Consider the following 17,481-nt stretch of genomic DNA (forward strand, 5'->3'; position numbering starts at 1 on the left):
TTAATCCGGTAGTTTAAAGTGCCGAATAAATTTGTAAACAGTAATATAATTTGGTCTTAAAAATAGGACTTGGCATCGCTAGCACAATAGAGTTTTTTTTCCAGAGGCAATTCCTGTGGAAGGGGTCGTCGTATAAACTTCAAAGGGGGCTCATTTGCTTGAAAATCGATAGTTCTAGTGTCCTTTTTAAAAGTCAAAAGTGATTGGAAGGCAACTAACACTCCTTTCACACCCACTATTTTCCCAAACACATCCAAACAAAATTTCTAGATAGCCATTTTGTTCAACGTAGTTAAAAGTTCTGGAAATTATATCTTTGAGCAGGACACTCCCCCCACGGCCTTCGGGGGAAGGGTTATAAGTTATGCCCTGGGGGTTTATATGGTTCTTATGGAAGAAATACTCGTATAAACTTCAGAGGGGACTCATTTGATTGGAAATTGATAGTTCTAGTTCACTTTTTAAGTGTCAAAAGATATTGGAGGGTAACCAGCCCCCCAGCTCTTTTTTCCCAAATGCATCTGATAAAAATTTTGAGATAGCTATTTTGTTATAAATAGTTCAAAGATCATATAAAAAAATTCCGGTGTCGAAATAACATCCTAGGGCCCCGAGGAAGGCGTTGTAAGTTATGCCCTGGGGGTATATATGGTTCTTATGGAACGAATGCTCGTATAAACTTCAAAGAGGGCTCATTTGATTGGAAATTGAAAGTTCTAGTTCAGGTTTTAAGAGTTAAAAAAGAATGGAGGGCAACAAGCCCTCCCCCCGCCAGTATAGCCTTTAAGTTAAAAATTGTTCAAAAGTCAGGTAATAAAATTCAGGTGTCGTCAAAACCTTCCAGGGCCTGGGGGCAGACGTTGTAAGTTATACCCTGGGAAATATATGGGTCTTATGAAAGGGATGCTCGTATAAACTGTAGAGAGGGCTCATTTGAGGGGAAATTGAAAGTCTCTAGCTCAGTTTTTAAGAGTCAAAAAAGACTGGAAGGCAACACCCCCCCCCCCGCCATTATAGCCATTAAGTTAAAAATTGTTCAAAAGCCAGGTAACAAAACTCAGGTGTCGGCACAATCCCCCAGGGCCCGGGGGAAGGCATTTTAAGCTATGTCCTGGGGCCGTATATGGTCCTTATGAAAGGGATGCTCGTATAAACTTCAGAGAGGTCTCATTTGAATGAAAATTAAAGAGTCTAGTTGATTTTTTCAGAGTTAAAAAAGATCGGAGGGCAACAAGACCCTCCCACCCTCCACGCCTTTGGGTTTATCTGATGGATAAACCCATCCGATAAAAATTTGAGGGGACTATTTAGTCAAAAATATTTCAAACATCAGATATTAAAACACCGGGGTCGACCAAACCCCCCAGGAACCAGGGAAAGGCGTTGTAAGTTATTCTCTGGGGGTATATATGGTTCTTATAGAAGGGATGCTCTTATAAACTTCAGAGAGGGCTTATATGATTGAAAATGGATAGTTCTAGTTCACTTTTAAAGAGCCAAAAGAGAACGAACGGCAATTAGCCTCCCCCAAGCCCTTTTTCTCCAAACCCATCCGATAAAAGCTTTGAGATAGCCATTTTGTTAAAAATAGTCCAAACATCAGATAATAAAAACTCCGAGGTTGACACAAATCCATTTTTTCACTTTTATATTGTTACTTTGATACAAGATTTGATACTTTGATGAACATGTGAATATTATTAAAAAAAAGTTTGATTTTGAAATAATGAATTTTTAAAAACTTGAAACTTTTTGCAATAAACACGAACAAAAATTAATTAAAGAAAACTTTCCGAAGAATAAGTTTTTTAAAGAAAAGTAAGGGCCATTTTAAACTTAAGCTCAGCAGATACAAATACATGTTAAAATTAAAACTCAAAACGACCAGAAATTAGTATTAAAGAATAAATAAAACCCAAAACGAACAGAAATTAAATACAAAATCATAGCAAAAAATATACAACAAACAATAATATAAATAAATAAGTAGTTCTTAAAGCGAGTAATGCTTAGATTGAATATGAAGATCAAGCTTAAAACAAAAAAAAATATTTTGCTATTGAAGTATAAATGAAACTTAAAACGAACAGAAATTAAATAAACAATCACTGCAAACAAACATACAACTGAATAAATAAATCTTAAAACGAGTGAAACTTAAATTGAATATGCAAATCAAGCTTGAAACGAACAAAAATCACTACAAACAAGAGTTTGGGTATCGCCTCCTTCTCTCACTGTAAAAGTCTAAAACCTACAGCGTCATATGGTGCTTTACTGAAAACTATATGCGTCTTGAACAGTCTTGGAAATTATAAACAACATCATATTGAATAATGATATTTATAAAATAATGTAGAACTGAGAATGTATAATTATATTAATTGTTGGAAGATACATCAGTTCAAGAATTTATTTCACTGTAATTTTATTTTTATGTTTAATGCTGTAAGAACTGGAAAAGAAAATATTTGTAATATAATTCGTTTTCAGATAAGCGCCAATGATGCAGTAGGCTTTTGGTTTTCATTTATATTTAAGAAAGGGGGCAGTAAACTCTTGTTTCAAGTAAAACTACATTGGTCTTGAACAACTTTAGAAAGAACTAATAAATTAAACTGAATATTTGATGTATAATGATATTGATTGCTGAAAGCTCATCAGTTCCAAATTTTACTATAATATTAATGTCTATATTCAATATTCAGTACAAAAGAAAATATTTGTAATAAAATTGATTTTCAGTACAGCGCCTATGACGCAGTAGGTTTTAGACTTTTATAGTGAGAGAAGGAGGCGATTCCCAAACTCCTGTTTGTAGTGATTTATGTTCGTTTCCAGCTTCATTTGCATATTCAATTTAGGTTTCAGTCGTTTTAAGATTTATTTATTCATTTACATTAATATCTATTGTATGTTTGTTTGCATTGATTGTTTATTTAATTTCTGTTCGTTTTAAGTTTCATTTATACTTCAATAGCAAAATATTTTTTGTTTTGTTTTAAGCTTGATTTTCATATCCAATCAAAGCATTTCTCACTTTAAAATCTATTCATTCATTTATGTTATTACTTGCTGCATGTTTCTTGCTATGACTATTTATTTAATTTCTGTTCGTCTTGGGTTTCATTTATTCTTTAATAGTAATTTCTGGTCATTTTGAGTTTGAATTTTAACAGGTATTTGTATCTGCTGAGCATAAGTTTAAAATGGCCTTTACATTTCTCTGAAAAACTTATTTTTCGGAGAGTTTTTTTTAATTAATATTTGAAAACAGGCCTTCAGATGCTAGCCTATTTAGGACCATTTGCTTTTCTACGAAAGTATGTATGTGTTGTGCCAAATTATTTTAATGCATTCCGTAGGTACTACAACACTTCCTCTTACACAAATATTTTTCGTCTCTCTTCATTGGGGAGTTGAAATCAAAATACATCTAAGATTATATGTTTACTAATTTTGTTTAAAATTATATTTAATTTTATCAATGGTACTGACAAATAATACTCTCAATTTGGTCAAGACAAGGAAAGCTGCTTACAATGTGTCTAGTAGAAAAAAGATCGTGGTAACTTAAAGGGCTGGGGAAATCTTTTCAAGGTATGGTGGCCCAAGTCTGAGTGTGTGAGCTTTAGTATTGTTGCCAGAAAAATTATATTTTAAAAGTTATCAGTAGCTGTAGACGGCTGATGTTGGATTGTATTTCCGAAGAAATGTAACTTGTCAGCACATGACATTGTTTCTCATCGTTATTTCGACTAAATCAGCTGACAGGGAAACTTCAAGAGTGGGTGTCTTTCAGGTGAAGGCACTGTGGTTAAGGCAAATTTTTATAAATTCTTATTTGCTGATACAAGAAGATAATATTCCTTGTCTTAAAGGGAGTCAGAGAACTTCTCTTTAAGGTGTCAAAATGTTGTTTAGTTTTAGTTGGAGTATCACTGAAGTGAATCAATTAGTGGCTTGTGTATGGGGGGTCGGGGGGGGGAAGTCTTTCAGCTGAATAAACGCAGCTTCTGGAAAGCAGTACAGCTTTAGGAAGCGTCTGACATATATCCATCGACAAATATAGGAAAGAAGTTTGTTGCACTAAATCTGTTCATAAAATATTTCTTATTATCATTTTTATAAAAATTTTAATTGCTGTTTTCTTAAAATCACTATGTAGTTGCTCTTTATCAAAAACCATATGTATATTACCATATACCATATTTAAAAGCACTATAGCAGTATATTCAAAAGTAGTATAGTGCACAAGCAAGCTAATATGGCCATCCAAAGGTAAAAACGCGTATATACATGAAAAGTCACTTTCTGAGTTAGATATACCACTTAATTAAGCTCAAACTGGCAAATTGAATGGTATATGCAAGAATGTCCTAATAAATATCCCTGCCAAGATTTGTCTGAAAAATCTGCAGCATTTTGCCCCGTTTGCTAAAATTGAAAAATCGACATCTAGCTGTGTCAGCGAACTTTGGTAGGAATTTTACTTGCACAATTGCAAAGAATATTGTCTAAAATCAATCCTAAAAACTTTTCACTTCAATCCTCTGCCTAGTATAGCGCAATGGGTGGGAATAATTCCGCAAAACTTGAGAAACTTTAAAGACGATTTTCTCATAATAATGAAAAGTGTATATGTGCGTTTTTGCATTTGGACGCCGAATAGGTGCTGTATTTTGAACAATAGTCTAGTGTATTTGTAGTAATTTGTGGCACTAAACTCAAAACTCTTGCTAAATTTTCCAAGGCCTTTTTAGACCTCAACCAGTTCATGAAGTCTTTTTCAGGGCTATCCTGGTTTCGCCTTGATACAGTAAAGATTATACTGATTGGAAGTCAGTATAATGACTTCCACTTGGAAGCGTGAAAAACGTAAATAATGTTTTGATTTTGGAAGTCCAAATATGAAACAGCGAAATACTCACCCAGGGCTTCTAGCATTTTATCGCATTCATCCCGAAAGAAATGTTTCAGCTTGCCAAGATTAAGGCACTTTTGGTTGACCAATGCGAAGACTCTATCAGGTGTTCCGACCACAATATGAGGCTTACTCTTCAGAATTTTTTTCGTTTTTTGATAGTTCAAAACCCCTAAAAAAGACCTCTACCTATAAAAATAAAAAAAGATAAATTTCTAATAGCAAACGCACTAGTAGGGTTCTTTTTTCTGTCATTTTAACAGTCCTTTTTTGGCATCTGACCGAACTTAATTAGGTTGAGTAGCTTGGAAAACTCTTCAATACCACCTTCTAATTTTGAAAATATATGACTTAAAGCCCTACGCCTGGATTCATCTTATAGAATATGTCTATATAATTCCAATTCATCTACTAAATTATTGAAGTTTGTGAACAATAATAAAATAAGGCAAAAACAGGGGGGGGGGGTAATAGGGATACAAGCAAGGGCGTATCCAGGATTTTTATTTGGAGGGTATTAGTGCACTTTGTAGGTAATACTCTTCCTCTCTTTCAAATCTTTGTCTTCTGTCTTCATTGGGGAGTTGAAATTAAGCCAATCTAAGATTAATTTTTATTTTTATTTTTATTGACCTATGACTAAGGTGAGCCGTTCCTGAAGTCGATCGGAATGAATATTAGTTCCAGCCAAACTGCCTGAAAGTTCAGGAATATGGGTAACACATGGCAAAACGGAATTGGCTCAGTATGAATTAGAAATGTGACTTTCACAAAAACGTAGTTCGTCTCATAGACAAATTTTCAATTTCGACAATTAACTGGGTGGGAGATCTTTGGGAGGTCACGCTTAGCAACAAGTTTCTTGGAATTTCAGGTCTTAAACCTTCTATGGCAGAGGCTACTTTATGACAAGCTGTGATTTCTGCTTAAGTATTTGGTACCTCAAGTCCGTTAAAACTTCTAATGAGAATTTTCACAAATGTATCTACTGGTGGCATGGAACGGTAAAGTGAATCTACGTCTTTTATTTTTGCTGCTGGCAACTCAACTACAGTACTAAATGTTACAGAAAGTAGCCACCTTTCCACAAAATTCACTACTGACACATTGGCCAATGGCCTCCTTAGGCTGGCCAAAAGTGTAATCGAAGCTACAGAATGAGTAGCATATGTAAACAAAGTTTTGTAGAACACCCTTTTGCATAGTCCTTGCTTAAACTGTGGTAACTTACTAACTTCACCTTTGAAAATAGAAGTAAGCTAAAATCGACCTCCTGAATTGTGGAGTAACCAGGCACAGAATATTCTATTGTTAACTCTGGACGCGTGAATACTTTTTCAGGATGTCTTATATCATGTACCTCATTAATTGATTACGATCTTGAGGCACACACGAATCTGACCATGTAACCAACTTTCTGACTATGTAATCAATTTTCGTTCGGCAACTCATCAACTTATGGCAAAACAGATCATGAATATAGGATTTAACAAAACAGCTTTAAACAGTATGTCATTCGTCAAAGGAAAAATGCAAAATACAGGCAGTCGAAGACGTTTTAAAAAAATATGAATTAAACCATTCGAAAAAAAAAAAATATAAATAAGACAGCGCTTGCAACCCATTTTCAACAAATATTGCTATTATTGCCAAAATTGCTTTCAGCCGACGAACTCCTTTAAACCGAAAATGAGTCGTAAAAAAGTAAATATAAAGTCAAGTCTAAAACTACCACAAGTCACCATGAATAAATTAATTAAACCCTAAACAAGAAGAAATTACAATAAATAAAAGAGTCCAACTCAAAACAAGCGGTAGGCAACATGAGTAGGACTGAAAACCCCCACGGCTTCTAAAGACAAGAATATAATTTTCAGTCTAATAGAAAAAAAAAAAAAAAAAAAAATTATGCGTTACCATTTCATTGTACATTTGCTGCTATTGATTCTTTAAAGTCTTAAGTTTGCTATATTTATTTATTTATTGATTAATAATGATTATTAGTAATTATTTATTGATGGTGATTTGCGGTAGTTTTACGCTTGGTAAATTATTTGACTTTATTTCTGCTTATTTTCGATATAATAGAGTTCTCTACTTTTCTATGAAAAACTAATATCTTGAAAAAAAAAATCGATTTCTGTTCGTTTTTATTGTCATAGTTTTTTAGATAGGGAAAAACATTTAATACTCTTTCGTTTTTTTCTCTGTAAGAATCCATAGCTTGGCTTGCTATTTGTATGTAGAAGAAAACTGATCGCTAAATTTTAAGAACATAACACTTTTTTCAAAATATTGCCACAGAAAGTATTATTTAATTTAGTTTTATACCTCCTGTAGTTGACCTGAATGATGAAACTTTATACCATTCCCGAAAAATCTATCTAGGGTGTTTGACAACCTTGATGCTAGGAGTATCAAAAAACGAATTTTTATCTTGTCTTTGGATTAGAATGTAAAATTTGTATTTGTGCACAAGTAACTTCTGTGCAAAATTTCACTACACTAGAAGGATGTCTTCTAGTCTGGTAAGGGACCTAACATTTCAAAACTTAGCAGAATCAGAAAAAAAAATTATGATGTCACAGCACATTGCGGCAGTATGCTAAAGTTGCAACTATGTATGGTTAATTACTGTGCAAAGATTTACGCCTCACGGACTATATATCCTGTTTTGGGAAGGAGCCTGACATTCCCCCAAAACTGACATACACACTTTTTTTTCCATATTTAACTAACGTTTTTTGAACATAAACTAGAATTGTCATACACTCGCATACTATTAGATATAAAAATTAAGAAATGAGAATTCAAAATAAAAAGTATGAATATGTGTGTCTAGTTAGGCCTTTAAGTTTTTTACTGCCTCTTGCGCCTAAATTCATGCATCGCCTTTCTCGATTTCAGAGTAGAGCAACAAAATATATCCAGTTTTTTATGACCACACGCTTCCCTTAACGCCTCCCTAACCAATTTTACTGTTCTTTCCACAGCTTGTGTGTTGCATCGAAACTTTGTAAAAGTCCAGTAAATTGATTTTGGTTCTTTCAGCATACTTTACAAATCTTCTGTAGTCACATCATTCAGTACTGGTGGCGCTGTTTCGCATGACGACCAGTCAATTAGTTCAATGTAGTTGTTACCTTAGAAGTTTAGTTTTGGAATATCAAACTTTCTAATCCCAACGTGTCCAACCATCTCACCTGATTCTCGTGCTTTTATGACTCTTCTAATGCAAAGGGCTCAGATATGTGCTCTCTTATCAGTCAGCATCTGGAGCAGAATAAATTCTGTGGATTCGAAGTATGCATTCTGAGAAATCCCTTGGTAGATAAAGCTAAAGTAAAACTTAATCCAAATATCTGGCTGACTGAATGAAATGGTAAAGATGCCAAGCCCCATCCTTATTCGAACGATTGATCTTGATGTGGAACCAAGATGATACACCTTGATAATGAACTCTACTATAGTACGTAGGTTGTCTGGTGGTTCCATGGTGGAAATACACAGTGTTAATATTCTATTTGCTATTGCTAACCAGCGGGACATGTTTAGAGGATCTTTATTGCACTTAATAAGACCTGAAGGACGTATGCCTGAGCTAACGGCGAGAGCAATGCCCCTATGATACTTTCCGCCCTTACTAAAAAGTAGATTCATTATCTGATGGCAAGGTACAGTTAACTGGCTCAAATGTTACCACCGGAGGCATCTCACACGCCTTCAAAGACTTTTGAAATAGAAGACTTTTGAAAAGTTTTCCCACTGCTTTCAATAAAGTTGTTGATGTGTGGGGTGTAGAATTTATATGGTAGGTTAAGAGGATCAAGAAATTCTATATTCTTCGTTGTTTGAAAGACACATAACTAATGACTTGTCTTTACACCCGACGGACTGCTATTATCAATCATAATGGTATTGTTAACACTTTGAATTTTTTCAATGAAGTCCGACGATATACAATAGGATTTGTATTTGGACTTGCATAGATCCATACTAAATACGCAAATTATTTTATTTGTGTTCATGGTGCGAGGTCTAGAAGAACACTACCATCGGGAGCAATTTCCACGTAAGTTTCAAACTGACTCAGTGATATTAATGTGACACTTTCAGTCAAAGTATCGGCGAATATGAACTCTAAACGTACATTCCCTGTTCGTACAACACTCATATCTTGCTTGCCTGACAAGTCCAAAGCAATTCTATCATGATTTTTTGAAAACATTGAATTGGTTATTCCATTTTCAAATATTTGTGAATCATGATCCAGAGATTGCATAATCAATTCATGCATACTTCTGTAAGATTTTTTTACCAAATGATAAAGTGTACAAGGAAATTCCATTCACGTTACACACAAGCCTAGATAAGCAAAAAAATAAAAACATGAGGGGATGCGGTCCAGGATCCAACAACACTAACACTCTTCACAAAGGCCAAAGCGAGATTTGAGGGGATTCCTCCATTGATAAATGACGAATCGGTATAACTACGAGAACCAGTGGCAATGTGACGTTGCTTAATGACTGTATGAGGAACAAGAAGTTTGATATTGTCACCACTGGCTCTCATTTTTTCCACTGCCATTACAACAGAGCTCATAACCTGTTATTTTCGAACATGAAGAAATGCTTAAGTGATATTAAAATTTTTATCAGGTGCTGCAGCAAGGGTTTTTCTCAAAATGAAAACTGGCTGGAGCTAATTGTAACTTTATGGTAATCTTAACATTGGAAGGCAACCATTGAGATATATTAAATATTTCATGACTTAATTTTCCAACTAAATGGTACTCTTGGGTCACTTCAGCAGTTTACTCACCGTCAGTATCAGCATTCGATCTATATTCATAACCCAGCGCCTTTCCTCTCAATTGCTTGTATGAATTTGGAGCCATCAATATAAATTGCATGTAGCTTTTATAGTTTGATAAATTATTGCTAGTACTCATCAATGTTCCATAAATGAATACATTAATTTGTTTGAACAAGTTGTATAGAATACAGTTCTCATAGGATAGACCGTCGGTAGCGATGGGAGTTTTATTGACAGAATTTTTCTTCGCCACGACATTTAAATCAATAAATATAGATGATTAATCGATGAAATTGGAAACTATCATTGGAAAATATCTGAAAGTGTATATTTTCCGACAGGGTTGTTGAGGATGAAATTGTTCATAGTAGCCATACTTGACACTGACATCAACATTTTCAGCATTGAATAGATTCAATGAAGAGGCGATTGACGGATGTGATTCTTTGTGAGGGAGATATGTTATCTTAAAAGGAGAAATCTGTATTTGATCTAACAATCTTTTTATTCTTCTTATTGCTCTTCTTCTTTTTTTCAAAGTCGTTGTTGATGTCTTTCCATTCCCAACCCTTTTAATCCCTCCCCATTTTTCGGAGATTTTAATTGTTGGCCAGCAGCTCTTGCTGAAGATCTAATATTTTCCTTAAGACTCTCGTTGAAGTTTTTACCAGAGCCCCAGGCCTATAGTGTTGATGCAGCAAAATTTGATTTAGCAGGTACAATACATTTTCTGGCAAGGGGTAGTGTAGAATGAAATAGCCTAGCAGACCAGCTACCAAGATCATAGCCAGACATTGTAGTACGCCTCTTGTAATAGTCCAAGTTGATCTATTTGAAGAGGACTCTGAGCACCAACATAACAATCAATGTTAGGACCGACAAAGGGAATTCTTCTATTATTCATCTTAAGCAACGGGTCGAAAATGACATGTAATGACACACAAACCATTTGTTATAACTAAAAGATCCTCGAGTTCACTTCTTAGTGTTAACTGACAGAGTTCCAAATATGTCATGTTTACGGGGACATACTGGGGATGTCTTATATTGTAGTGGTGAACAGTGTTTTCAATACCTATTCTCTCTAGAACACGTACAAGGGGAACATTTGAATTACCAATTCTCTACGGTTCCACAAATGAACTGTAAATAAATATACAACTGTCCGAGGAGAAACTAGATGCATATTTTGCATAGGTAACATGTTTCTTGCCACTGATATTTTCTTCTTTAATAATACGATCTTTAAATACGAAGAATTCACGTAAATTCTCATTGAGGAAAATTCTTTCCTTCTCAAATGGATTGGTAATATAGATTCTCCTTTGTTCTCTCTAATAGTTGAAAGTGAAGCCATCTTTTTTTTACTTGCAATTTTGTTTGTTCATAACTCGACACAGCTCATGCAGATTGTTGAATTCCCGGTATTTTATGATAGAAATAGGGTAATCATCTGATTCAAAAGTTGCCACCGCACCACCATCATCACCAAAGTCAAAGGGTCTTATTTTAATCTCATAATTGTTTTCGTTTCTCAGAATATCATATGTTTCCTTGATAATATAATAGACGAGAGCAACTTCATATCTACCTTCAAATTCCATGGTAGGGTAGAGTTTAGTCCAAAAATCACTTGTTTTATTCAAATCATCATAGAGTGGATCGGATACATTGGACATGAATGTCACATATAAATCGTTGGACATTGCTTATGTCTTCAACAAAACCCCAAGAATCAAAATCAGAGTATATCCTTGCCCTTGTGTGTGCGACTCTTTAATATATTTGAATTTGATAGATTTCACTATTATTTTTAACTTTTTGTAATTCATGGTCCTAAAAACCACGGAGAATCTCTTCATCTGTGGTGTCTCGTAGACGATAAGTTATGGGTTTAGTGTCTAAGATTTTTGACACTTTAAATACTTCAGTGGACCATAAGTAAATTTCCCTTTTCAAAAATATTAGTTGTTCTATTAACTCGAGCAGTACCAGCAAGGTTGAATTTTATTTCACTACCTTTCACTGAAAAATTGTTTAAGAAAAGTGTCAAGTGTATTCTTGAATAGTATCACCAACATTGGATTTTTTTTTCACAACCTTTTCATTGGAATATTGTTTAAGAAAAGTGTCAAGTGTATTTTAATCACCTCGATGAACTTCCTGAGGGCTAACGTTGGATAGTGGTTGAAGAGGTCGTTGATTATAAATTTTCATGATTTTATCTAAATCACGAATAAAAGCAGCTGTATTTTTCAGTGTACAATATCATGAAATTATAAGTCGAATAGTTCTTATCAATGGTTCGACTAATGCAGCCTTTATTGGACTGTGACCATGATAGAACATTGTATTAAGTATATTTCAATAATACCTTTTCTACATGTGGATTGACAAGGTCACTACCACTGTCCGTTTGAATTTAAGCTTCATCTGTTTCTTCTTTTTTTAATGTTGTTATTGATGGTGATGGACTATTATCTTTTTAATTTCATTAGAATTTGTGCATTGGTAATATGAATTTTCAGGAAGTTTAATGTATTTAAAAAATTGTATAGATATTTTACAAATGATAAAAGTCTTTTAAGATTTGTAACCTTATCATAAATTAAATCAAGTAGATTATAAATTTTTATATAAATTTATATGATCTTGACCACTTTCCATGAGATTTGTTAAGACTCTTTTACTTTGTTCAAGATATTAGTGTGGCAGTATATTTCCGATACTTGACAATATTAAATTCAATTCCTCCTCCTCCTTTGATTGTGTTATTGTTCCAGCAGCAGAATTTTGAAGAGATATTTCCTTTTTCTGACCAATGGCACTTACATTGGCTGGTCTTACATGATACTGTTTATGTTTGTCCATTCGTCAAAGTGCATCTGGAAGTAAAAGTAGTTTTTATCATCACTAATATTCTCATCATTAATGAATTTACTTAGGTTGTCCTCAAAGTGTTCCATTGGTGAAAGAGCGAGTTCTATTCGGGTCAATTTGTAGGGTTTAGCCATCTAAAGAAAACTATTTACAAGTCCTGCAATTATTGGCAGTAAAAGTGTAAAAAAGCTACCATCCGCTTGGAGAAGACGTATTCTTTTAAAATCCTTTCCTTTCTTTTTGAAAGCCAAGGTACGTACAATGGAATGATGTTGCTTTGCCTGTTGTTTAACTACTTCTGGCAGTTGAAAATTACCCTCGGTTAAATTTAAACAAAGTTCAGATATTAGATTGATGAATTCTTTGTCAATACCATGTTTGAGTAAAGCTTTCCTAAGTGGTCTATTTTCATGTAGTTTCTTCAGTGTCATGATGGCAAATAATAACCTTTTTTACTGTTCACGGGATGATATACAGTAATTTTATTGTCAAAAATATCTGTGACTACAAGCAAATCCTCGGGTATACTTTGCTTAAGATCCAATAGAATGTAGCCATTGGGTTTATTTGTCACCGAATTGTAAGCTGAAAGAAGAAATTTTGGATTACCAGGATATATTTGTATATTGAGAGTTATTAGAGAACTTCAATTACGAACAACTCATTAAATGATAGAGTAGGTACAGTTCAAAGCAACTGTTCTCATACATTTGCTCTGATGAAAGAGGTTGTGCAGAACTAGATTTACGGAAATTTGTTCATGGTGTGAGAGAACAGTAAACAATTGTAGAATTTCCCGAGACCATTATTCAATGGATTCAGCTGAATCTTCAATAATCAACCAAGAGTTTGGTTGAATAATGTCGAAAATATCAAGTCCCCGTATGAATTGTGCCTGCCAAGATGTAGCAATAGCTTTTATTTTATCATATGACTCCTGCCAAACACTGTAGCAATAGCAGATTTTTTTTGGCTTTTCCATAAACATTTTATCCCACTTTTTAATTATTTTAGTTAAGTGTTGTTTTGCCTGACATTGATAGACTACACAGAAACGATCTAGATGGTGTTTTAAATTGATATATATTGTTTTGGATTTAACAGCTGACCTACAACTAACTGTAAACTATAGTTGTCTAATGAATAATTAATTTCCTTATCGCAGTCCTACTACTACTACTACTCCGTTCAAAAACAACAACAACAAAAACACCAATTTAGAATCATATTTTCTTTAATTTTTAACAGAAAAAATACTAATTTTTAACAGCAAAACTACTTGATTTTAATTCAAATTATAAAGACAAACAGAAGATTCGATCTCTGATGAAAGGCATATCATAAAATTTAACATAAACTCAAGGAGCCAATATTGGTTCTATTTTTTTTGTTAGTCCGTCATAAGCTAGTTTCACCTTCCTAGGTTTTTTTTATCAACAAATTTGCTTACAATTATATCAGCAGATCCATCTTCATTGGAGGGGACCGTATGAGGAGCATCATTAGGTCGCTAGTGGAGTGTGGATTGGCTCGCACCTTCATTTTCCAGCTTCTGGGTCTTAGATGTGTCTATCATCTTAACTTTGAGGCTGGATTGCTTGGGGGGTGCATAAATAATAACTGAATGTCTGGACATGTTCATTGAAGTAATCAACTCTTGACACTGTATGTCAGGTTTTGTTGCGATATCATCTCCCATCTCTATTCTTTTTTGGGTAGGATATTGTGCAGAATTTTTCTTAAATGAGAATTAAGTTCTGGTTCTTCTTTAAATAAAAGCTACTTACTCGTATATTCGACACATCACTGGAAACGATATTGAAAACATTTATGTGCTACTCTGTGATTTTTCATCGACTGGAAACCCTTTGAATTAGTTTATTTGAAATTCGTGCAAGCGTATCTGTCTTAGAAATCAGAACAAATTGAGAATTTTAGTTGTAACTATAATTGAAAAGAAATTTTTTGATAAACTTATGTTATTTTTTTATTATCAGAGTGTCTTACAGTCTATCTATTTTCCAGACTCCCCCCTTCTCTTATGTCTCTAAGCTATATAGCCCTAGCATATCGACAAAAATTCAGTAATTTTGTAGGTTTCTGGTATTTTGTAACTGTTTCTCAGTAACAGTTGACCCATGATGCCAAATAATACCGAGTTAGCTTTAAGGAAGAACTGGGACACAGTCAAGAAGGTAAGTTTATAATTATTAATTTTTCACTTATCCAAACTTGAACAGACCACTTGAAATACGTTTTAATGCTTATTCCAAATATGTAAATCGATATGTACGCATTTTTGTAGAATAAGCAGCACATTCTGCAAAATAGATTTTGGACAACAAAGTTGGATATCTCGCTGGATTTTTCATTGGATTTTTGCTTACAGCATTTTTCGGACACGCCCCCATTTTTCGGGGATAGGGGAAGGCTTAGTACGTTAAAACCCAAGAAAAAATAATAAGTAAAGTATAAAAGAAGATAAAGGACTATGTGGGCAAATTTGCTCAACCGTTATGTTTCAGAGGAAGGGGAACATGCCCAAAATACACCCTATACCCTCCTTTCATGTGTTCCTGTTGAAACATCATTAAAAGATTTAAAAATTACATAAAAAAACTATCCTAAGAAATAAGCAAGCTAAATAATAGCAAGCAAGACCCGTGCAGAAAAACGCTTAGTACGTCCCTGTATATCTGTAATCTAATATCTGGATATCAGCATTTCGATTTTTTTCTATCAAATATTTTAAAACCGAAAAATAAAATGAACTACTCTAGTATAATCGATTTTTGGCCCACGTAATGATTTATGGATTCAAAATATTTCATATTTTCCTGTTATTTACTCTCATTGAGGCAAGTTTTCAAATGCTTGTTACAATTTTATGGATCGAGCTATCGTGCAATGTTGCATAATCATTGATTTTCGAACCTCCATGTAATGGAGGTTTATTGCATGGAGGTCCATGCAATGTCAAAGTTGTATTACATGGAGGTCCATGTAATGGAGGTTTATTGCATGGAGGTCCATGCAATGTCAGAGTTGTATTACATGGAGGTCCAGGTAATGGAGTTTCATTGCATGGAGGTCCATGCAATGTCAGAGTTGTATTACATGGAGGTCCATGTAATGGAGGTTCATTGCATGGAGGTCCATGCAATGTCAGAGTTGTATTACAGGGAGGTCCATGTACTGGAGGTTTATTGCATGGAGGTCCCTGCAATGCCAGAGGTGTATTACATGGAGGTCCATGTAATGGAGGTTCATTGCATGGAGGTCCATGCAATGTCAGAGTTGTATTACATGGAGGTCCATGTAATGGAGTTTCATTGCATGGAGGTCCATGCAATGTCAGAGTTGTATTACATGGAGGTCCATGCACTGGAGTTTCATTGCATGGAGGTCCATGGACTTTCAGAGTTGTATTACATGGAGGTCCATGTAATGGAGGTTCATTGCATGGAGGTCCATGCAATTTCAGAGTTGTATTCTCCTGCAAGTCATTCAATGGAGGTTATGATTACGACATTGACTTGTTGCTTATAGAATTTCTAAACAATACATTTTTAAAAACCACAATAAAAGAATCGATTTGTTATTTTGTTGTTCAAAATATAATAATAGTCAAACTAGTTACTCTTGCCGAGGAGAGCATTGATGCTTTCAAGTTGTCAAGTAAAGCCAGAGCTGTTCTAGGGGGAGAGGGGCGGCTAAGGGTTTACCCACTTTGATCAAATTTTTCACATTGATTCGGATTTTTTTTTGCTTATATTTGAGATATGAGGGGAGACGCTGTAATTAGTTTTTCCCCGCCACCACCAACCTAGGAACGGCTCTGAGTAAAGTGATCCAAACTACCTTAAGTGCCATACGTGGCCAGTCACGCCGAATAATGGCCTTACGTTATGATTTTTTTTTTGTGCCCTCCAAAATAAAAAAACAATAATGAGAAACACTTTTATGTTAAGTTAATTTCAAGCCTCCTCCCCTACACAATAAGCAATTAGTTTCAACACATTTGTATATTAGCATATCGCATGAAAACTTTCAAATTATATTGTATCTTACCATGCAAACTTTTTACCCGAATCTGATTAATAATAGTTCAAATATCCAGTAACCTATTATTTAAGAGTATCTAACAAGTAGGTGTTATTCCAATATCTAGAAAGACCAAGTTTACACTTTACTTCAATATAGCCCAATTGAGGACTATGTTAGTGAAAACTTAATGCGACGTAAAATAGATTTAAACGGATTCTTTTAATAAAACATAAAAAAACGGACTCAAAATTCCTCTTTTAAAATTGTCCATATTTGAATGTTATATTCAGAGCGAATAATCTATTATAGCTTTGAATGAGATATTCGAAAATTAGATAATTTGCCATAGTGGCTTCTACTATATATAGCTAAATATGAAGCGGTATTTTCTAATTTCTATTATATTAATATATAGGTTACAGGTTACTAGCAGAGGCTTATAATTTTGAATAATTATGTATCATCAGCATCTATTTAGGCTGTACGTCCCATATTTTATATCATTATAGGCCTGGTATGACATGTTCTGGTTGAGTTACACGATGTACGTCCCACTGTACGTCCCAAATGTAATATACACTCACTGAAATGTTGAGGAGATACGGGTCTGAGCCCTTTCTCCTTGCTTACGTAGCTGGTACGTCGTTGGCGCTACTAATGGAATGTCACAAGATATAATAATGTAATTGCGCTCTCATTTTTACACTTATAGCTACACCCGTAGAAAAATAATAGTATGTTTCAAACATCATAATGATGAACTCATCTACAACGCTTTACCGCACAAATAGCTGCGTTGCATCGTGGATTCC

The sequence above is a fragment of the Artemia sp. Qi Xiang Cuo genome, chromosome 12 (assembly GCF_049724085.1).
Source record: "Artemia sp. Qi Xiang Cuo chromosome 12, ASM4972408v1, whole genome shotgun sequence".
Taxonomy (NCBI): domain Eukaryota; kingdom Metazoa; phylum Arthropoda; class Branchiopoda; order Anostraca; family Artemiidae; genus Artemia; species Artemia sp. Qi Xiang Cuo.